Source organism: Sturnus vulgaris, chromosome 1 (genome assembly GCF_052056855.1).
Source record: "Sturnus vulgaris isolate bStuVul1 chromosome 1, bStuVul1.hap1, whole genome shotgun sequence".
NCBI classification, from domain to species: Eukaryota; Metazoa; Chordata; class Aves; order Passeriformes; family Sturnidae; genus Sturnus; species Sturnus vulgaris.
The window spans coordinates 5,257,859-5,280,294 of record NC_142243.1 but is presented as its reverse complement, the minus strand read 5'-3'; the positions used below and the strand labels follow the sequence as shown (position 1 = coordinate 5,280,294).

The following is a 22,436-nucleotide window of genomic DNA, read 5'->3' as shown; positions in this document are numbered from 1 at the left end:
TCATCACTTGCTCAAGGATAAAAAGTTGCTTGTCTTGTCTTACAGCCCCTCAATAAACAGGGACAAATCCATGGGGATTGTCTTCTGGAAGCTTAATCCTGTTTTGGGCAGGGAGGGTTCAGGTGTGGGTAACTCCAAGCTACTTCTCACACACACCAGATTTCAGCTGCTGAGACACAGGACTCAGGGGAGGGCTCACATCAGTGGATTGATGACATCCAAAATTGCAGCTGTAATGTAAATAAACACCATTCCTGTTTATGCTGCAGCAATCCTTTGTAAATACTCTGATCTTTTAGTATTAACTACCCCAGACAGTGAAAAAAATCAGGATGCAGAGAGGACATCACAGGAGTCCTTGCACTAGTTTTTTTTTCCTTTTTAGCCTAGTTTCCTGAGGTAAAAAGGCTTATCTGGTCATGCTGTCTGCCTTTTAATCCCCTCTAATAACTTTTGAATCCATTGGCCAATTTCAACCACACTTGAGACAGACGAAGATATTTCAGACATATTAAATTCACAGTATAGAAAAAGAGAGCTAAGTAATAAAATCAATGGGAGTTTGTTCCTCCTCTGTGGTGTAGCTCCAACCCCTTGTCCATCAGCTAAGGGATGCAAAGGAATCTCCAAAAGCCATTGCACACATTGCCATTTAGCCCCACAAGTGGTCAGGAAGAAACCATGGGCTTGGAAGGGTGAGTTAAAGGTAAATGAGCTAGACCCATAGGAAATAATGTTGAATTAGCTTTGCCACTCTCAAATCAATGGGAGCTTTATTTCTCCTGTTTTAGGATAATAACCTCAGAAAAGCAGAATCAGTGTGTCTGTGCAGGGATTAATATTGTGGCTTCCTCTCTCATCCTTTTCTGCCTTGAAAGAGTAAAGTCAGAAACTCAGCTCTTGAAGAAAGAGGAAGAAACCAACACTGATAACTTGAATCAATCCCTTAAAGCAGGACCAGGCAGAATAACAAGACCATGAAAGCCACTCAGCTCTGCTTTTGGTTCAGGAGTAATAACTTCATGCAAAGTCCAGGGCAGCAAAGCAGCAGTGAAAGACTCCCAAGGATGCTGGTGGTCAGGCTAACATCCAACTCTCCCGAGAGCAGCAGAAGCAGCCTCTGAATTTACACACACTTTTAGTTTTATTTCCCTTACTTTTAGTTTTATCTCCCTGCCTAAATGCACCACACTGAGGATCTGCACCCACAAATAGGACCTTGGTTTCTTACCAGGAGGTTTTGTGCATGCAGGCACAATATGATGAGAGCAAGTTTTAAGCCAGGAGCAGAAATGTGCTCCCAAACTCTTGTGTCCTTGCCACAATTGGATGCAGGCAAGCACGGGCCTAACAGAACTTTTTCCCACATGGCAAGCTCAACGTGTTTCAAAGCTTACACACACACACAGAAAAAAAATAAAAAATCTAGCTCAGCTGCTCTATATCATGAGAAATGGCTGATGTGCCCAGCACACTGGCAGACTGCCTGGCTACCAGCTGTGGTCTGACTCCTCACCCTGCTAAAAACAGAGGTCTGCCAGTGGACACAGTGCCACAGAAGCTGCAGAAAACAATGCCTGCCTTTGGATGAGCCTGAGAAACCACGATCAGGGCCAAGGAGACAAACACAGAGCTGGGGGCCAGACTTTAGGCAGCTGGGCTCTCTTCACTGTGGATAGCAATGACCTGGCATCCTGGATGTCGGTAGGAAAACTCAACCCTGGGTTCTGCCTGGAGGGCAAGAAGTTCAAAGGACTCTAAACTGGCCTGTGGCCAGGCTGAGAGGAGTGTTTAATTGGGTGCCTGGAAGATGCATTTCAAACATTCTCCTAAAAATGCCATTTCCATGTAAGTCCTACCCAGGCAGGCTTGCTCCACTCCTCTCCCAGTTGAGGAATGCAGCAATTATGCCCACAATGGGAGATCATCTCCCTGCTCAAGAGCCAAGCTGCTCTGCCATCAGTCCAGCTCTGATTCTGGAGGCAGCTCTCACCTCAAAATCATCTCCTGACAGGCAAACTCGAGCTGCTGGCTTTGAAAATTGGAAGGACAAGGCTTCAGGTGTCAGGAAGGCCAAATCCCACTTGGAATTGCATTTTCTGGGTTGGTCAGTGCAGATCTGAAAGGTCAGTCTCCGTGATCTCTAGGAATCTTGTGCTCTATTTCTCTCTCCTGCCCTCATGAGCACTTCCCATGCAGCCTGTATACACAACAAACAACAACGAACTCCATAATTATTAACCAGCCTGTGATTTTCAAGGCCACATATGCTCACCCATCTCTAGGATTCAGGATTTACTGTCTGCATGCCCTACAAGTCTTGTCTTGAAGGCAGCCTCAGGGCTGCTGTCAGGAGGCAAGTTAGTACAAACTTTTCCCCATAGGAGAGTTCATCTATTTGCTCTTTCCTCATTATTGTCACTTCTGTATTCCTTCATCCTGTGAACAGATCTGTTCAGGTCAAGATGCTGAGAAAAATCTGGATTGCAAAGTTAAATGTGGTTGGTATGTAGCTCCACCATGAAAACCAATGACTCTACTTTGCAATCCTTTTCCAGAAGGTGCAGCTTGCTTGTCTCTCCTGGAACTGACATGAACGTTGATGAAAGTCAGATGATTTTACCTCCAATAAGATAAAACAGACTGAAGTCCACCAGAGAGCTACCTGCATGTGATTTAAACAAAAGTTGTGTGGGCTTTTCTCTTTGGCATCTTGTCTGACATGTGTCCTGTGGGTCAGTTGTGACCTGGAGGATTATTTCTGCCTGTAAAGGAGTTTCTTTCTTTCCTTTCAGGTATACAGAAAATGTGAAATAGAGTTCATACCAAGTTCGTTCAAGTCTCTGGCACTGCAAGGCTGCATTATTGCAACACACTCAACTGAGGTCTAACTTCCAAGACTTTTAAGAGTCTCAAGAATATAGTGAGGCAATCTGCCTTCTGAACAAATCACAGCACTTGAGCACATTACACATGAAATACTCACACATCTCACTGCTAATTCACTCCCATGCATCATTCAGCAAGAAATTCCTTAGCAACAAACTCCAAGAAAGATTTTATCTTCAGTTACACCAGTACTAATGCAGCTGAGCTGTGATGGAGCTGAGCTGTGTCCATAGGACAGACCCTACCTTTGAAATTCCCACATACTATGAAAAATATCTCCCCTCAATCTTGGCAGAATTCATAGAAGGATAATTAATATCTTCCTATTAATTTACAGATTGCTCCTTAGCTCAACATTTGGGATCTGGAGACAGCTGCTCCTGTGTCCTCCCCTGCCAAAGAATAAAAACTGCTTCTCTCTTAACCACAGCAAAACAAACCTCAGCTGTAGGGCGAGAGGCATCTTTTAAGTCCTCCTCACAAAATCGCAGATAATACCTGAGGCTTAACTTAGCACTTGGGCTTGATCAACACCCAGTTCAGAGGAGGTGGAAAACACAGCACGACCTCGATGGCATTTCACATCTTCACCCTTTCCTCTCCTGTCTAAGAAGCAGCAGCAGCACCTGCACAGGCAGGAGCTGGTGCCCAGCCTATGTGCCACGAGGAGCTGCAGCTCCCTGCACTCACTGGTTTATTTTTAATGCAACAAATACTCTTGAGTGTGCACTACTGGTTGTGACAAGCTGGAAGACGTCCATGCATCAGATGATGAAGTTGTTCTTGCTACCAGCAGGTACAGTTGTCTTTTCTGCTGAACCAGCAGCACACTTTCTTCCCCATTTGCTTTTCCCTTTTTGCCCTCTTTGACTAGTTTTTAAATATTTCAGAGGTGTACTCTTGTGGCTAAGCTCTCCAGCACACTTTCAGCAGTTTTGCTGAGGGTGCATTTTCAGAGCCCATACGGGGGCAGGATCCCAGTTAGAACCACTCATGCCAGCATGCTTTGAACGCTCCTGCAGCACAGTGCTGACATGCACAGCAAACTCCATGCAGAGAAAATGCAGACCCCAGGAGAGGCGTGCTCTGAGGGCTGGAGACCAGCACAGAGCTCGGCTGAGAAACTCAGCAGCCCTGAAGACAAAAGCTTTTCTGTGTTTCCTCACCTAAGCAGCACATTTTAGCCATCCTGCATCAGCAAAGCACACGGTGAGAGCACAGATGCTCCGAGTTCACACAGCACCCAGGCAGAGGCACCTCCTGGCAATGTCTGGGGTCACACGAGGCCACACTCTTTGTGCTCTTTCTCTTCACCTGATTAACCGTGTAAGGAATGCTCACACTGCTCCTGTCCATGAAAACACAGAATCCAGGGCTGTCTCCTGGGGTGGGAGGTGCTTCTGCTTGGAAGGAGGTAAAAACAAGGAGATGGAGAATGTTCACCTAAGCAGAATTCGAGGCGGGAGTGGGAAGGATTTGGGAAAAATAAATGAATGGTGGTGAAGAGAGAAGTTCTGGAAAGATGTGGGTGGAAAGATCCTTCATTGGGTCCCTGGGAATGGAAGGGGCATTCTGGAGCTCTCTGTGGAGGTTTGAGGAAATGGACACAAAATTTGCTCCTGTATGGTGTAGGGCCAACCCTCTGGCTGTGTCATTCCTACAACATTTTGCAATTTTCCCTCTGTAAAATAAGAAGAACTGTTTTCCTTGTGGTGAAAGGATGCTTAAATTATTACTGTCCAAATAAACACCTTTTGGTGAGGTTTTTTGTTTTGTTTTTTGGGTTTTTTTTGTTTGTTTGTTTGTTGTTGGTTTGTGGGTTTTTTGCATTGTTAGTTTGAGTTTTTTCTTTCCAGCTATCTCATTTTCTCTTCATTGAAACCCAGTTTCAATAGGTTCAAAATGGAGAAAACTCAATTTTCCAGCCCAGTTTGGCAGTGTCATCGAATGCCCAAGTGTCTCACTCACACAACTCAAGAGTACCCAAGGCAAACACAACTCTCAGGGTGATCTCCCAATCTCAGGAAGACACAGGCTCTCCTCCCTGGATTGCTATTCCTCTCCTCCAAAATTATTATTCCCTTTGCCTCAGCTGCTGCAGCCCTTCCTTTGGAGGTTATCTCAGGCCAGCCCAAGCTTCCTCAAGGCTGACAGAACTGGGAGCAACTGCAGATTTTCCCAGCCCAAGGGGATCAGTCTCCAAGGATCTGTCTGACCCTTATTCCAGCCCTGAGATCACTCTGTTGAGATTTCACCCATTCCTTTCTCCTGGAGAAACATGTGAAGTCTCATAGACAATAAAACCCAGGAACAGTGTCTGGACAATCAGTGCCCTGCCCCTAAAAAATAACACTTAAAAATCATGGCAAATAACACAAGGTGTGAACCTCTCCTTTAGCTTAAATCTAAACACTTGTGCTGTTGGTCACAGCACCCAACAGTAAAATCACATTGTAATCCAAAGATTTCACCTCCGTGATACAAATTTTTTTGCCAATTCCAATATAAAATTGCTACTTTGGTAACAAAGGAAAGGCATTCAGTTTTTCAAAATACAGAGTAGGTCCCTATGAGTTATTCAGGCATAGAAGTCACTACTCATCAAAATAAGGTTTTGTCAGTCTGTATTTAAGCATTTCAGAAAGAAACTGGCCTTGCAGCCAAGATGTTATTGCCTGGATCAGCATTATATACATGGAGAGAGAAAAAAAAATAGGAAACTGTACCAAATGTAAAATGCTGATAGCTGTCAAGAAACCTTGTAAAGAACAACAAACACATAATCAGTTCAGCAATTTGAAGCTGTAGAGTGAGAAGGAAGGCCAAAACCAGGAGCACCAAATGCACACAAAATATAAGTTATGCTGCTAAATATACCACGGAGGTAAATGCTTATAGGTCTAAAGGGATAATGTTAAGACTCATTATTTTGGCTGCAAGACTCCCAGGCTCAGCAGTGCAGGGAAAGGTAAATCCCAAAACCATCTTTGTCCATTTCTAACTTGGAATCTGTTGGGTTTCTCATTCGGAGCAGTGGGGGATGACTCACAGCTCACCATATCCCCTGCACACCAGTGCTTGGACTAAAGTGCTCTGTGTGCACAGAGCAATTGCACAGCAGACCATAAAGAAATCCATGGCCTGGGTAATGATGGGGACAACAGGGGTGTCCCTGCCTCCATCACCCAGAGCTCCACAGGATCCAAACTCTAGCACAAGGCAGAGAGTGCTGCTGGCTCTATTTCCCAATCCTCCCAGTCTGCAGCAGTGTGATAAACCAGCACTCCCAGTGCAGGGGATGGTGTCATGCTGAGCACACCTAGGTCATGCAGTGCAGAGCCCCATTAGAGATCCCTGGACCAGTTCCAAATGAGTAAAAGCATCCACAGCAGCACATAACGATAGTAGGTCAGGTCCTAGAAGCAATAAAACCACATTAGCAGCATGTAAAACTATGCTAAGTAGCCTCTCTGCTTTTGCCCTAAAAAAAAAAAAAAAAGCCTCCTCCAATAGCTCTTTACTGCAACCATTTACATGAGCACCCAGGATTTTTTTTTTTTAGGTGCACAGCAAAAGCTCTCAGAGTTTGGGCCCAGTGGGATGGGAGGGATGATATGGACCCTCAACAGCTCCTGAAATCAGCCACAGAGAGATACTGCTGGTCTTGAGCAGAGTTTCCTCATGCTCAGGTTGTGACTGCCTGCAAGGGGCATGGGGCAAGAGGATTTGGGCTGCTGGAAGATGTGATGCCTCCTTGGGGTTAAAGACACTCCTGTGTCTGAGAGCCCAGGACCTGACTGCTGCTGAATTGAAGAAGCAGACACTTGAATGCAAGAGTAAGACTTAGAAAATCTCCAAGCTATAAATAATCAACTTCCCAAAAAAGTCAGTGAAACACAGCTTCCCCACCAAGCCACATTTATCACTATTAATAATCATGCTGTGATAAATAAGATAAATAAGCACATAAGAAAGGTAGATGGTCTCTGCAACAAGATTGTTACAAAGAGCCTAAATTATTTTGCACACAATCCATATTTCTTCCAAGGGACACAATCCTACAGCTGATACTGGGATGAAAGGGAACCCAGCAGAGATTGCACTTCTATTAAATATTTCTCCATCAAGCAACTGATTAAAGTTTGCATTCCAAGTACAGCTATGCTCTAGGCTTAAGAAAAATCTTCTCATTTGAAAGTCATTTCCCTCCTCTGCATCTGGGACAATCAGCAGCATGAAATAGAAAATATTAATAAATAAATATGCATCAGCCCAGAGTTCATGTTCAGTCAAAGTAAGACTTGTGTGTCTTGCTAATGGACCCAGCATCAGGAGGTTTGAAAGACTGAATTCTGATACTTTCAGCAATTGAAAGCAAACCTCACTGCTTCGCAGTGCTTCAACTGTGATTTGGGAAGTTTTCCTTCCTCCCCCCAAACCTTGGTGCTCAGCTCATGGATCCAGGGCTGTAGCTCACCTCCCAGCCTGGGTTTTCCCACAGAGCAGAGAGCTTCTCCCAAAGTCCTGAGTGTTTCAGCCCAGCGAGAGTGTGCTGAGGACAGAGTGTCCCAAAGTTTCCTTGCAGTCTCCAGCTAAGGATGAAGTCAAAGAGGAGCACCTCACTGCCCAGCTGCAGCACAGTGGCTGTAGGATGATGATTCTGGTTTTGACCCTGGTGTCATTTTTCTAAGCCCCAGTAATGTGTGGGCTGCCAGCAGAAACACAGAAGAGGTGGCATGATATCACAACCATATTTCCTGGCGGGGAAAGAGGGTATTTGTAGTTGCCATCATATGACATGATGTGGGAACATGTACCAGGTTGTCATGTATCAAAATCTGGGGGCTTCTAACCCCCTTAGTCTGTCCCTTAATAAAAAGGATGCTTCAAGCTCTGGTGATGTGAAGCAGATTTGTTTTGCTGAGGTTTTCTGCAGAGAAAGAATTTCACCCTTAAGGAGATGTAGGGGGATTTCCTATTTCCCCACTTCTCTCCAAATATCAGCTTCATCCTTCCAATCCTGTGCAGTCACTCTCCCTGGACACTGAAAGAGCTCAAAAAAGTTTATACCTCCTTTCCTATGACAACAAAAATGCTGCACACACTCCAGAGTGCTTTCTAAAAAATAAAAATTAAAAAAAAAAAAAAAAGGAAGTCAAGAATAACATGGTAACACATTACACAGTTGCTTGTGTTAGAATAGAAAAATAGAATCAGTGGCTAAACTGCAGTTAGAGAAACTGCTGGCCTTTTTAAGGGCAAGAAGGAACTTTTCATACACATGAGGAACAAAATGTATCCTTTAAGTACCATCAGACACAACAGCACAGAAAGGGCAGAAATGTTCAATACCTATTTCTGTTCTGTACTTGGGAAAAATCCATGCAATGGAGCAATAATATGCTGAGAATGACATTTCTCATTTAAAAGCAATAAAAATGTACAAAAGGAGTATAAAATACCCTGGTTTCTTTAGCTAGACAACGAGTTATGATAATTGAACCCAAGAGTTCCTACAGATTTGACCAACATGTACTCAATGTCAGTGCTGCTTTCCAAAGTACTGGGACACTGTGGTGAAGCACCAGAAGAAAACCACAATTGTGGCAGTGTTTTATGTGGATAAACAAAGATCTGAGTGACTGAAAACCTTTCTGCTTTCTGGGGGACAGAGCAGAAGAGCTGATGCAGGGCTTGGTTAATCAGGGCTCAGGGGACAGTGACAGAAACGGATGGGAACATTACCCCATTTAGTTCTGATGTCCAAAGCACAAGGGTTGTGCTGTTAAATTAGAAAGGTTTAGGGAAGTATCATTAAAGACAATTATGGGCTGGAAATCGGGCTCATAGTAAACGCTGCAAAGAGCTCGATCACACCAAAGGAAATGGAAAGGGATTAATTAATCACAGTACCAGCACCCTTGGACAAACACAGCTAAAACATTACTACTCTTCTCCTTATTACAGAGTACTTTGCACTCTGTCAGAATAATATAGAAGAAATCCAGTGGTCAAGAACTGGAACAAAAAGAAATATTAATTAGGCATAATGTGCAGACTTTAAAGAAAATCATTTAACCATGCTTTACTAAAGACTAATAACCTACCAAAGACTGAAGTATGGAAAATCCATCCTGCTCAATTCCTCTTTTCTTGACAGTACATGCTATAGCTGAAACAATACTAATTATGAGGAACCCTCTGCTATTCTGGAGACAGACTAGAGGATCACAGTTTTATTTCATGGCTTTGTAAATTCTAAATTATGGAGTTGAGCCTAAATTTTCCAGTCATTTCTTTCTTATCCCACAACAAAAGGAACAGTAAGGCATAAGCCAAAATCATACACTTGGGCTTCAAAACACCACACAACACAGCGTGCATCGAGCTCTGTTATAAAATGTGATGGGAGGGAGGAGGAAGCTGTCCAGATAAAAACGAGCAGATGCAACACATAATAAACATTACTGCAAAAATCTAGACAGGCTCAAGGTCCCTTGGTACAGAAAAATGTCTCAAATCTCTGCTCCCTTTCTGCATTACAGACAGGCGAGCGTCACCCCGCCACACCACCGAATTGGCACCCAGCCTTCCAGGGAGTGGGAGATAGTCAGCCTAAAAATAGGCTGTCCTCTGTTTTGGCTCTCCCCTCCCTCCATCCCCCCCTCAAAGGCACAAGGGTGGCAGTCCAGGGAAGAACATCCAGAAAAGCAGCAGCCTTACAGAGTGAGCCGGGAGGTGCTTCTGGAGAGGGAGGGTCAGGACAGGGAGCCAGCAGGGTGATGCCAAGCCCAGCACAGCGGGGCTGGTCCCTGCCTGCCCTCCTGCTTCTGGAAAGAGTGATTTCCAGCACCTCCAGCACTGGAGATGCTAACCAAGCCCCTGGCCCCATTGGAAATGTGGGGACAGAGCCACACAGACTGTCCCTGCCCTCCAGGATGGTGGCCCCAGCCAACTCTCTGCTGAAGCAAAGCAGCTGAGCTTGGCTCTTGTGGCACATCCCACAGCAGCTCCTTCACTGTTTCCTGCTCAGAAACTCTCTTCAGCCACCCCTTTACCCTGTGAAGGCCTTTTCTCCAACAGTCCATTCAACTTTTGTTTCAGGGAACCAGCATTTGCAGGCAGCAAAGCCTCACAGGACAGTTTTTAACAGGAATTTCATTGACATTGGAGATCCTCACAGGACTTTGATGAACACTTGAACTTTAGTCTGACATTTAGGCGTCTAAAACTCTGTATGAAGCCCAAATTAAGAGATCTTACACTCTGCTATTGATGCTTTCTCTCATATGCAGCTTTACAAAGCTCCAGAACATCAGTAGCATTTCAGAAAGGATTGGTTCTGCTTTTAACTGGATATGACAAGTCAAAATCAATTAGGGATTGATCTCAATACTGGTTTGTTTTTTTAAAAATTTATTTTTAGCCTGCTATTCAGTAACCAAAGTGAAGAAATGCAATCAATGAAGCAAACTTGCTTTGCAGCAAAGCTTTTTTCTGGATTATAAGACATTTTGGGAAGTTTCTCAGGCTCCTAAAGACAACAGTGTAAACAACATTGCTGATTGAATTCTGCAGAGTGCTCTAACAGCAAGACTGATGGGTAGCCTAATACATTGTGTAGTTGCTATAAGCAATGATCTCCCATGCTAATCACAACTTTCATATTCATTAAAGTTGTAGGAGCCTCCTGGAAGAAATCATGTACCAGGGAACGACTCAAACATTTGCAATGCTAAGCTGTGACGATAAAACTAGCTTTCAAACCGCCATTGGGAAGAAAATATTCAATGTATTTGACATCCCACAGACCCAAATGTGTGAGATGCTGCTTTTAGAGTCCTGCCCTGGGCCACATGGTCCTGCAAACCAGCATGCATGTTCAGCTGCCACAATTTAAAGTGAGCATGAAGTGATCATGCTCTGCATTCAGGGTGGAACTCTGGGCCATTAAAGCAAGAGGAGAAAATTCCCTTGCAAGGATATTCCTGCATGTTGTTGCTCAGGTTGTGCTCTGCCTGAGCAGGACTTTGGGTTCATGTTGAGAAGGGGCAACACAACAGGCACACAGAAGTTAAGGAATGGTTGGTCCCTGGCCACCCCCAGGGACCATCACATCATAAAAACAGTGCAGATGGCACCAGCCCCACCTTGGAAAACACACCTCTCAGCCCCAGGGCTGGTTGTTGGCAGCTGTGTGGCTGTGCAGTGCTGGTCAGCAGCACTCCCTGCCTTACAAAGCTGCTATCAGCCCAGGGATGAGAAACTGGAAATCGAGGTGCCCAAAGAGAGTGCATGGGATGAGGGACCTCCCTGAAAGAGCTCAGCCATGCAGCAGGAAATAGCTTCTGCATTTTGGGACATGAGGGCTGCTGGAACTGATGGGGACAACACTGATAATCTTTCCAAAATATGTTTTAAACCACCTTCCTCCTGATCCTGGCAAACGAACAGCCCTCAAAAATAACCTAACAGAAACAAAGCTTACTTAGACCACCCACTGCAAACCAAATCAAGGCACCAGCTTGTCACTCAAATACACCGTTTTCAGTCTTTCATGCCAATTTCTGTGCTTTCCCTGGCTCCTTGTGACCTTTTAAACTCTTAAATAATGCTGCATGCAGTTCCCTCCTGCTCCTTTCCTCCTAGAGGCAGCTGGGCCAGCAAGGACACTGCAGAGAACTGGGCACAGCTCATTACTGTCCCTGCACTGGGTCTGCCTGTGACATCCTCATGGTGGTTCCCAGCTTTGCACCACCATCATTTATCCTTTGGGGTCAGAACACCCTGTTTCTGCTCACCAAGGAAAAAGGCAGCCAGCACACATCCACGCCACTCCCTGAGCTGGATCCTGAAGATCCTTTATCCAATTGTCAGCTCTGGAATCACACCTCGGTCACAAAGGCACAGGGAATGAAGCATTTTGATCTGCACCCAGCAGCAGAGGGTGGGTTTGATTTATCAGGGAGGGCCAAAGCTGCAGCAGAGAGAGGCGAGGAGGAGGAGCCCGAAGGTGGCTCTCAGCCACCTCCATGCTCCTTTGATCCCAGGGCCATGCTGGCTGCTGGCCAGTCCCTGCTGTGGGCTGTGTTAATCTGTGCTGGCCACGGGTGCCTCCCGGGAGGCTCGGTGGCAGCTGGAGATTACCGGGGTCAGGGACACCCTCCATTTTCCCTTCCTCACAGCGATGGGCAGGGCAAGGGCTGGGGGAGAAACAGCCACAGCCTCACTGCATGGGTGCACACAAGGCAGGGTGTCCTCAGTGTGATCCCTGCTGCCTCTCATCCTGGTTTGCACCAGCTCTGTGCAATAGCTGGGCACACGTGTCCCGTCTGACACCACAACAGACAGGCCAGTTCCCAGAAAAATGGGGAGCATGCCACTGATGGAGCTGGAAATTGCATTTTCAACATCCTTGCTTCATTCTTGATTTGGGTTTTTTGTATAAATATGCATATATAAATAAAACTCATATTTTATACATAATTATTAATCCCTATCTGACGCACATAAATGGGCAGCAGTGCCAATACAGTCGAACATCCCCCCTGCACACAGGGACACTCAGCTGCAAAGTCGTGGGGCAGGGTTAAAGCAGCAGGGGACATCCTCTTTGTCCCTCTGTCACCTCCTCCAGTCGTTCAGCAGGACCAGGCTCTCTCACAGCTCGAGGCACCCTTGGTACCTGACCCCTGATTCCAGCTCCTCCTCAGACACAAAGACCTGTCCACAACCTCCTGAAGCCAAGAGGGTCTTCAGCTGGCTTGGATCCAGCCCTGAATCCACATGATGGAGTCTTTTCAGATTATTTCAAAATGCACTGAGACCCCAAGGCTTTGTTTGCAAGCTCCCTTTAAAACTATGCAATTACAGCCTACACCTGGCATTACCTGACCTCACAGACCTGGGTGGTAGAGGTGAAGCAGTCGCTGGCCTAACAATGGGACACTAAACATAAAATAGAATATCATATGGAATAACACAATAAAAAAATTCTGTAAACCCACATTACTGAACTAGTGCAGTCCCCTGTGGAGCTCTGCTGATTCATTGCTGTGTAGTATGTGGCTGGGTCACCACACAGCCACTTTCTTACATATGATGCTCCTTTGAGCCTCTCTGCTCTCAACCCAGCAACATCCTTTAACAGCACTTGCAAAAGCCAGACATCCCTTAGTCCTGAACCTCTGAATCAAGTTGTCCAGTGGGTTCAAAAGCTACAGAATAAAACAGATACACTGCTAAACCAATGAACAAGCCAAGCAACAAAAGATGAGTTTCAATGGCTTGTGCAACTAATGACTACATAGAAAATCAGAATTTCCTGTGCAACAAAGGCATTATGTTATTATTTCTTATAGTTAACAAACCCAAGTACTAAAGGGATACAAGACATTACTGGTATAACAGTTAATTAAAAACTACCTAGGAGACAGCTTTAGAAAATTCCAGATAAGGAATGATGTTTCAAAATGTAATGTCGGATCTGAAGAAGTCAAAAAGAGCTTTACCTTTGGCTTCATCAGGCTCTGGATCAGGCCCCGAAAATAGTTCTGGAAATGCTCCAGAAGACTTATTTCAGCTACATTTAAGCTCTGTGCTTTGCAGCTATTCAGTAATTTTCTCTGTTAGTGTTAAACTGTCCAGGGGACTTTTCTGCTCGTAAACAAATCCTCCATCTCCCTTCTGTCGCTTTTACATCGACACTGCATCACTGACTTCAATAAACAGTCTCCTGATTCACCCTGTTATGAGACACTGAGCAGAATTAGGCACCAGAGATGTGTCTAAAAGCCTTGGTTTCAGGTTCTGAACATCACTTAGACTAATTAATAAAAGAAAACCACAGCCCAGAATATTTCAATGTTTTTGGATCACAGCCTCATATGCAGCCACTTGCCTTGTTCCCAGGAGTCTACAACCATCATTTTGGGGTGTTTTTTTTAGTATTGTTATTACTATTTTGAGGGTCTTTTATGTCATTCTCCATACCTGTGTAAAAAAAGGTGATGTGTGACTCAGTGCAGTGTTTGCAGGTTCTTTCTGGCCTGTCCTAAGAAGCAGCTAGAAAGTTTTACTGGGTTCTGACTACTGAGCACACAACACTCACAGCAAGACCCACCAGCCCAGCACTGCTCAAGTTTCACAAGACAGGAAAATTTCCAAGAAACTTTTAACCAAAAGAACAATTTTTCCCAGATGTAATAGCACTTGAGGAGCAGAACTGTTTTTCACAACTGCCAGAAAAAGTAAGTTGTTCAAGCCAGGACATCTGTACACCTTTGCAGATGCTCAGACACCGTGTGGATGCAACAAAACTTTTGGAGGCTGTCAATTGAATAACTTCATAGAAAAGTAAACTCAGTATAACTCAAGCAAAATTTCCACTGAGGGCAAGGGAACCCAAGAACCCAAGGATCATCCTAAGTTTCTACCTCAATTTCATCCTCCTGTGAAGGATTCAGAGCCTCAATTCAAAACTGCCTGAATCCAGCAGGAACAGGAGCATGATGGACCGACAGGAAATTTGTTCTAGAAGCACTCAAGTGCTTCTTTAGCTAAAGTACTACTACAGAAGTGTCATAAAATGATGAGGCAAGGGGAAAAAGAAGAGAAAGGATTTATTTTGTCTCTATCTTCCCTTATTCATATGATAATTCCTTTTTTTAAAAATTATTATTCCTTGTAGCTATGACGTATGGCTTCATAACAACTATTTACTTTTCTCCCTTTATCTAACAGCTGTCTGCCGAGAAAGATGGAAAAATAAACCAAACATGTTAAAACCAAGAGAAACTATTCATATGCCATGTCTAATTGCGGGCTATATTTAAGTCTTTGTACATTATCTTTCAAATTATATTTAGTTTCAACAGGAGGGAAAAAAATCCCCCTTACTTTCTAAAATTAGCAACAGAATTTGTATATTGTTTTCAAATCCAACTGCTCTTCCTCAGAAACTTTTGCCAGGGAATAATTAATATCTGGAGACAGGGAATCTGCCTGGATCAGATGCATTTTGACACTGGCCCACTAACGGTCACCTAGAGCGAAAAACGGGGGAAGTCCTCGGGGGAGGAAAGGGCTGTGTAAATCTGGATTAGCTCTGCTGAAGTCGAACAAATCGATCTGGATTTCACGGCGGCAGAGCCGAGGAGAGGACTCATCCCTGCGTTTGATGGACTCGGGGAAGGGAAGAGCTGCGAGGAGCTGGGCAAAGCCGGGGAGCTTTGCCGGAGGGGCGATTTCCCCAAGGGACCCAGAGCTCACCGGGAGCGGCTGGACGGGAACCAGGCGCGCCAGATCAGACCTCTCGACGTGAGACGCTGTTGAAAAGAGATAAAGAGCGGAGAGGGGGGAAAAAAAAAAATAAATAAATTACAAAAATGGTTGAGATACTTGCAGTGGTTTGCAGAGGCTCTGGCTGCAGACACGGCTGGCAGCGCCTTTGCCCCTCCGGCAGCGCGGGAGCCGCGGGGTCGGGGACGCACCGGAGGCGATGTGCGGGCTCGGAGCCTGGAGAGCCGGCTGGCCACCGGGCTGGGGACGATGTGCGGTGTCCCGGGCTGGGGAATGCACCCGAGGCGATGTGCTCGGCCCCGGGGAGGGAGAGAGGGAGAGGGAGAGAGGGAGAGAGGGCGGCCGCGTCACGTCGCGCTGGCTGGACTAATATGGGGAGCAGCGACAGCCAGAAACGCGTCCGGAAGGAAAGGACAACCCCTGTAACACGAGAGCGAAACGGGGAGCAGGCACACACCCGAGGGGCTTTGGGAGCGTTTAGGGCTTCCAAGGGGATGGCAAAGCCGGCTGCATCCGGGGTGACAAGCGCAGGACAAGTTTGGTGCGTGGGGGTCCCTTCCCCACAGCACTCAGCTCCATTAAACGCGGCATAATTACCCTGTTATAATCAGGCAGGTATTTTAAAGAGGCTTTAGTGTGATTTTATAATTGTGCATTATGTAACGTGCTACTAGAGTGTCAGACCTCAGACAACACTAAGTGCCTGTCTACAGGTCAGGCTGTAACACTTTAATGATGCTCCTTTCTCCTCTCCCCAAATCCTCCCGCTAACATCGCTCTCCCTAAACCTCTGCTCACTTCTGGCGGCCACATCGCAGGTTACAACAAAAACTTCATTACAGAGTTGCTACTCTATATGAGCTTTACACCACGGGGAGGGGGCTTTTTTTTTTTTTTTTTTTTTGTCACCACTTTCTTTAAAGTTCATTTCCCAGGGACAGCATCTGACCTTGCAGCAGGAACGCTCCTCGGAGAACCGGAATGGGCTGGGGCACAAAATTTGAGCTGGCTCCTACAGGGGGGAATTTTTACGTACTGGAAATAATCAAAGTGATTCCTCTATGCTGTCCTGTTTTGGTTTCTCAGGACCAAAGTTCTGTTAAACCTGAAGCAAAGCTTGTTAGACCCAACGTGCTGCACCCGTGGTGTGTTCAGCCACAGAGACATTAACAAAATGTCCATTTTAGGGGGTAAAAGGGATCATGTCAATATGATAAGGAAAAGAAACTTAGAAAAAGCACTTCAGAACTAATGCAGTCTTTAAGAATGGATTTTGGCTTAAAAAGTTAGTCTCTAACATATCTTCAGCTAATGGGTCTTAAAAAATTGCCCATGAACAAGTTTTTCTATAGCTTTGTATCACATAGGTTCTTTTGCTTTCTCTAAAGACTTCAAATCAACAGGGGAAAAAAAGTCTCAGACAACTCCCACCTGCCAAGACCCCTTGAAAACCTTAAACTTTGCTTAATGTTCACAGTCAACCTTCAAGTTCCATGAATATTGAAAAAGATTAGTTTCTTCCAACACACCTTAATTGTGCCCATGGTCTGCATTCAGTCACCTAACTTTTATATGCTTGGAAATAAAATCGGTAAAACTTTTTTAGATATTCAATACTAGAGTTGGATTAAAATTAATAAAGTACAAGTTGCAGCTATCTTTCAAATAATAACTTGAATGCAGAGCAGTTTTAGTATCATAGGAATCCAGTAAGCTTTAAAAAGAATCTACAACCTGTTGGGAAGGCTCTCAGTATTGCACTAAAAAACAAAAGTTTAACAAACTGGGAAAACTCAATTCAAGATGAGACATGAAATAAATAATCCAGTAAAGTATGGACTTATTTTTTCCACAACATAAAAGAAAGCCTCTAATTTTATAATTAAATAAAAAAGGGTAAAGAGAAAACTTGAAGCTTAACAAAAATTTTAATGTTTTTCTGCATGTCTTGGTACACCAGTATTATTTGATGTGTCAAATCTCTACATTCAATAAGCTCTTGCAATATGATGATAAAAATAAAACTCAGGCCATTCTTGTTATGCAGAACAGTGATTTACAAAGGCTTTGTTCAAGACAAAGAGCAGTGAGGCATGTTTTTGCCATGAAAGATAAGGAATCTTTTTAACACTGATGAAAATTTTGCACTTTAATGATTCACAAGGTGACCTCCTGGTGGGAGGCCAAGCTACAACTCCTCGAAGGTGGGAGTGTTAGAAGAGAGGGAATCTTTTGGTTCTTTTGCCATCTTTCATGGGAATTTGCTTCTGTGAACTCAGAATGATTAGAAACCTGAAAGGGAGGGGCACAAACAGTGGTCGTGACAGCAGGTACTGCATGAATTTAACAGAATCACTCTGTCCTGAGCCAGGTGAAGGACTGGGACAGGGGATAACTGATAAATGTGTCTTTATTCTTCTCCCAAGCTGAAATGTGGGATCTTACTCACTACAAATGGACAACCCGGAGCTGGTAACACCAGCTCCAGAATTATTGGGAAATAAATAAGGAAACACAGTTCTAAGGGAAGGAAGAGACTTTTGTAAAGGTGAGCAGATCACCTGCAGCTGCACTGAAAGGAAGACACCATGTGTATAACAGAGCAAAAGGATCCTACAACAACAAAGTTCTGAACTACCTGGATCTCTTCAGTGACACAAAAACTGCCAGAAGGAGAGAGGAGTTAGGGACATTCCAGTTCTGGAAAAGTTTTCTTTTCCTCATTATTAGTAACTCTAATTACTTTGAAAGAAGAGCAATGAGATAAATCCTGTAGAGCCAGAAATGTGACCTGATTTCCTTCCTGATTTAGAAACTGTCACTTTGCAAGAGAAACCCAAAGAGACACAGCCAGGTCAAAGTGGGCTCCTCAGTTTGGTCTGCAGAGTAAATAATAAATCAAGATCAATAGAAATATAACCAGGGTTTCCTTTCAGTAGATGTTCATAAGGACGATCTTATTTAAAGAATAAATAAACACGTGTTTATCTGAACTGATTGCAATCATCCACGACCCCATGGAAGAGAAATCCACTACAAGCAAAAAGAAATATACCCAGCAGACTTCATGTATTTTGCCCCAGGTTAGATGGTGAAAGGGAGAAGCAATGACACAACTCCAACTATAAATTGCTTTATACCATGATTAAGGCCCTACCTCAGACAATGTGTAAATACAAAGCAGAAATTCACGTGGATATTTAATAGTTAGTGATCCTGTTTCTGTGTTACCAAAGTTCTATTTAAGAGAACTGAGAAATTAGTTGTTGTCACCTTTTAACAATCAGAGCTATAATTTTCCAGAGTAAATCTTGAGCACCAATGGAGACAACTTACAAGGTAGCAATTTTCAGGAAGAACTGAGCACCCACCCTCTGAAAACAACGGGTCCCTTCTATGTTTTTCCAGTTAAGCTTTCAAAAACTAAGGCACTAAAGATGATAACAGATGATAACAAGTTCCTTCTGAAAAGCAGGACTAGGATTTCCAGATGACCACCAACATGTTTTAATATGCAGCCCAAAATGTTCTTTACTCCCATGCATGCACAAAGGATTCCTTCAAGACATTAAACAGAAAAAGGTAGTGAGAAGTTAAACCAATCCCTATCTAACATCATAAATAGGATATTTAAAGAAATTAAAAGTAGCTATATTTCATTAATCTCCCAGTCAGGATGACATTTCCTATCAGTAAATTTTTAAACATCATTTTGACAACACATTTAAATCAAGAACACAGCAACTACTCAACATTTTCCTGTAACACGTAGAGGTCCTGGGAGGTGGTAGCTGGTGCCACAGGTGTTAGTCCATCACAGTGAGAACCGAGGCCACTTTCTGGTTCAAGCCAGGAATAAAATGCTCTCAACTCTGTTGCAGTTTTAAAGTGTGTACCCATGAGCTGTCATTCAGAGTCACAAAGTCTCGTGGTCTACATACCCCCTTCATGGTCAAGGTATTTAGGCTACATAGCCAATGATGCAACTGAATACCTTTGTGACCTCTGACGAATGATTGAGGCCATGAAACAGGATCTGTTCCCTGCCACACTGTACAGAGCCCTGGCATGCTTTAAATCTGCAGGGCTCCTTGCAGCACAAACCACTTCTGTGTGAGAACTCTGGCTTTAGAAGCTGACCCCTCGTGCTTGTAAAACCCTCAGAGCCTCAGACAGAAGAGCGAAGCTGCACTAAGGATGATCCAGAGTGAGCAGCAAGACCCGGGAAAAACCATGTTACAACATCCAACTCCAATCATGAGCAAGTTCAGCAAAAGATTAATCTGTGATCACTGGAAATACTGTGATCTTCCCCCTTCCAAAGTTACATAAACTCCACTACTCAAGGCTGAGACCTTTTGTCACATTAATCTAAAAATACCTCTACTTCCATTGCTTACATGTTGAGACATTTGCCACAAAAAGACACGACATTTTTTATTGAGGACCCTCTGTCTCTGAAGCTCTTTGTCAACCACATTTTCCACTTGAAAAGGCTACACCAGAATAAAAAAATATTAACAGAACCAGTGGACATCACTCCAATTCCAGTTGTATCATTCCCATCCTGTCCTGACGCTGGGCTCCCCTCAACTTTTTCGGAACCAGGTGTCTCATCAAGGCAATGCACCCAAACCAGCAGAAGTGACACTTCCAAAACCACCACTTTCTTGGTCCATTAGAATCAGAGGGTTTCACTCCTCACTGCCTCACAGCTCTGACCTTTCCAATTCTCTGCCACCACAAGCTTATAGGATCTGCCGGATCCATCTGTGTCTCCACCTGGTCTGCTTCCCCACGCCAAAAGGACGGATCAAATATACGTGTCTGAAAACACATCCCTGCTTTTTCTTCATACAACCCGGCGGGGAACCGTCTCGCTGGTTTAAGACGACAAGAAACCTCCAAGACCACTTCTGCCAAACCCTGAAATCCTGGGAAATTGCAGCAAAATGAACTTCAGCACCTTGGACAGGACACACAGACGGAAAATCACCGAAATCAGCTAATTGGCCCCGAAAATGCCGTGCCTGGACATGACCCTCTAGGACACATCTGCGGGCCTGTTTATTTTTAGTATTGACAAATCCTCTTTGAATCACTGTGTTTATTCCACCATCCGCCCTGAGTTTTGGGAAGAGCTGCTCACCAGCCCGGCAGTGGGAGAAATCGGGGCCACCAGCTCCAGATCCAAGGCTCGTCTGCAGGAGCAGCCACTGCCCCAGCTGTGACTGGAAAAGCCTTGGCTCAAGCACTCACAAGGCTCAGCTCACCCTTTGCACGGCTAAACGAGACCTGTTGACATAGATGAGCCTGGCTCGTGTGTTTCTTCGCTTTATAGAAGCTTATCTCCACCTCCTCACCCAAATCTCCAAGAAAAATAAAATTGAAAGATCTGATTTATTCCCATCGCAGCCTCACTTCGGTTGCATAAGTTTTGCTTTAATTTAGCTTTCGTTCTCCCTCACTGTGCTCCCAGTATGTCACTGCTCCCCTCAGGGCTGCCTCAATAAAACCATGATCACCTTGCTGGAGTGCAGCAGAGCTCTCCCTGATTTGCTTTTATTTACATGAGCCAAGTCAAGATTTTCATTTTTGCCGGTAAAAACTCCCCATTTTTTAAGCAAAGGTGTTCTACAAACAGCTTTGAAGTGCTTGGTGCCATTAAGAAACACACTTAAAATATTTCAGTTCTTACAACAAGTAATACCAGTAACACCGTCACCCTGTAGAAGAACGATACCTTTTCCCTGCCACCACAGAAATAACCATTCCAGCTCATTTCTTTTCCCTTCAACACCTGCCACTAGATTTCCACTCCAACACATCTGACACCACATAATATCAACTAAATAATTGCAGAGCATTTTCTGTGTTGTTTGTTCTTCCCGACACTTCTGGGTGTGGAAGCAAGATGGAAACTAAACCGATTCTCTACCACAATTACCTTTAAACAGCAATATGCGTCTGTATCTATATGATTCCATATCCTCTGCTTCCAAGCTTTGCTGCGCCAACTTCCCTGCGCTCCAGCCCCCGGTCCCTCTCTGCCGCCCGGCTCGGACGGGACGGCCGCGGTGCCGCTCCTCCCGCCTCGAGGGAAACTTTGGGGAAGGGAAAACCCCGGCACTACTCATTCCTCCTCCGCGACACGCTCCGAACCGAGCATCCTTTCCGTTTCTTTCTTCCCTTTTTTTTTTTTTTTTTTCTTTTATTATCATTTTATTACCAAGCGAACAAACGAACAGAATAAGAAGAGAAGAAACTTACATCGGTTTATTTAATTTTTCCTGCTAAACCAAGAGTCCCAGAGCCAGTTCATTGTATCCAGAGAGTTTTTAGCCGGCCAGCGGTGCCGTCCCGAGGGGAGGAAGGGCCGGGCTGCCGTGCGCGGAGCGCGCTGCCCGCCCGCCGCCGAGCGCGCATGGCTCGGAGCCGCCGCGCCGTCTGTGCGGCTGCCGCGGGAGCGGAGCGGAGCCAGCGCAGCCCCGGCCGGGCGGGCGGGCGGGCGGCGGGGGGGAGAGGGGAGGAGGGGAGGGAGGGAGGGAGGGAGGGAGGGAGGGAAGGAGGCAGGGAGGGTGGGATGGATGGAGGGATGGAGGGAGGGAGGCACCGCCCGCCCCGCCGAGCGCAGCCGGGGCGGCCCCGCAGCGCCCCCTGCCGCCGGTGGGGGCAGGGAGGGAGGGAGGGGACGCGGCGGGGGAAGGCCGGGAAAGCGGGAGGGAGGCAGAGGGATAGGCAGGGGTAAGCAGAAATGATGGCCGAGACAAGGGTAGGGAGGAAGGGACGGTGGGAAGGGGCAAGAGCAGGATGAAAAACGCACCGCGGATGTGCCGTTTTGGGATGATGGACTGCTAGCATCACCGGCTTGTTCAGTTTGGCAGCAGGAAGCACGGTGAGGGAGCAATATCATCATAGGGCCGTTTAGTTTGGAAAATAACCTCCCAAGATCATCAGTTCTTAATCCAGCATAGCCAAGTCCACCACTAAACTCTGTCCCCGAGTGCCACAGCTGGTGCCACGCTCTAGGGAGCAAGGAGGGATGGATGAGGCTGGACAGAAAGGGGGGACAGGAAGGAGAGGGGGAGAAGCTGCAGTGGGAGCTGGGGGTTGCCACGGGGGCCTTGGAGAGAGGGACAGCAGGGAGAGGAGAGGCGCTGGCAGCAGGACACAGCAAAGGATCCCTCAGCACACAGAGGGAAGAGGGAGGTGTGAAAGTGCCAAAGCTGGACCCTGTGATCATCCCC

The 22,436-nt window shown here is 45.4% G+C and overlaps 1 protein-coding gene across 4 annotated transcripts in view; it reads right to left on the bottom strand.

Annotated features, from left to right (window-relative positions):
* Positions 1 to 21,576, bottom strand: part of LOC106851629 (sodium channel protein type 5 subunit alpha-like) — a 212,447-nt gene extending 190,871 nt beyond the window's left edge. For all 4 annotated transcript variants that reach the window (XM_088157284.1, XM_088157211.1, XM_088157355.1 and 1 more), the window contains exon 1: positions 21,460 to 21,576. The gene's annotated coding sequence lies outside the window, so the exon portion shown is untranslated. The remainder of the gene's footprint in view (positions 1 to 21,459) is intronic.
* Positions 21,577 to 22,436: the final 860 nt, after the last annotated feature.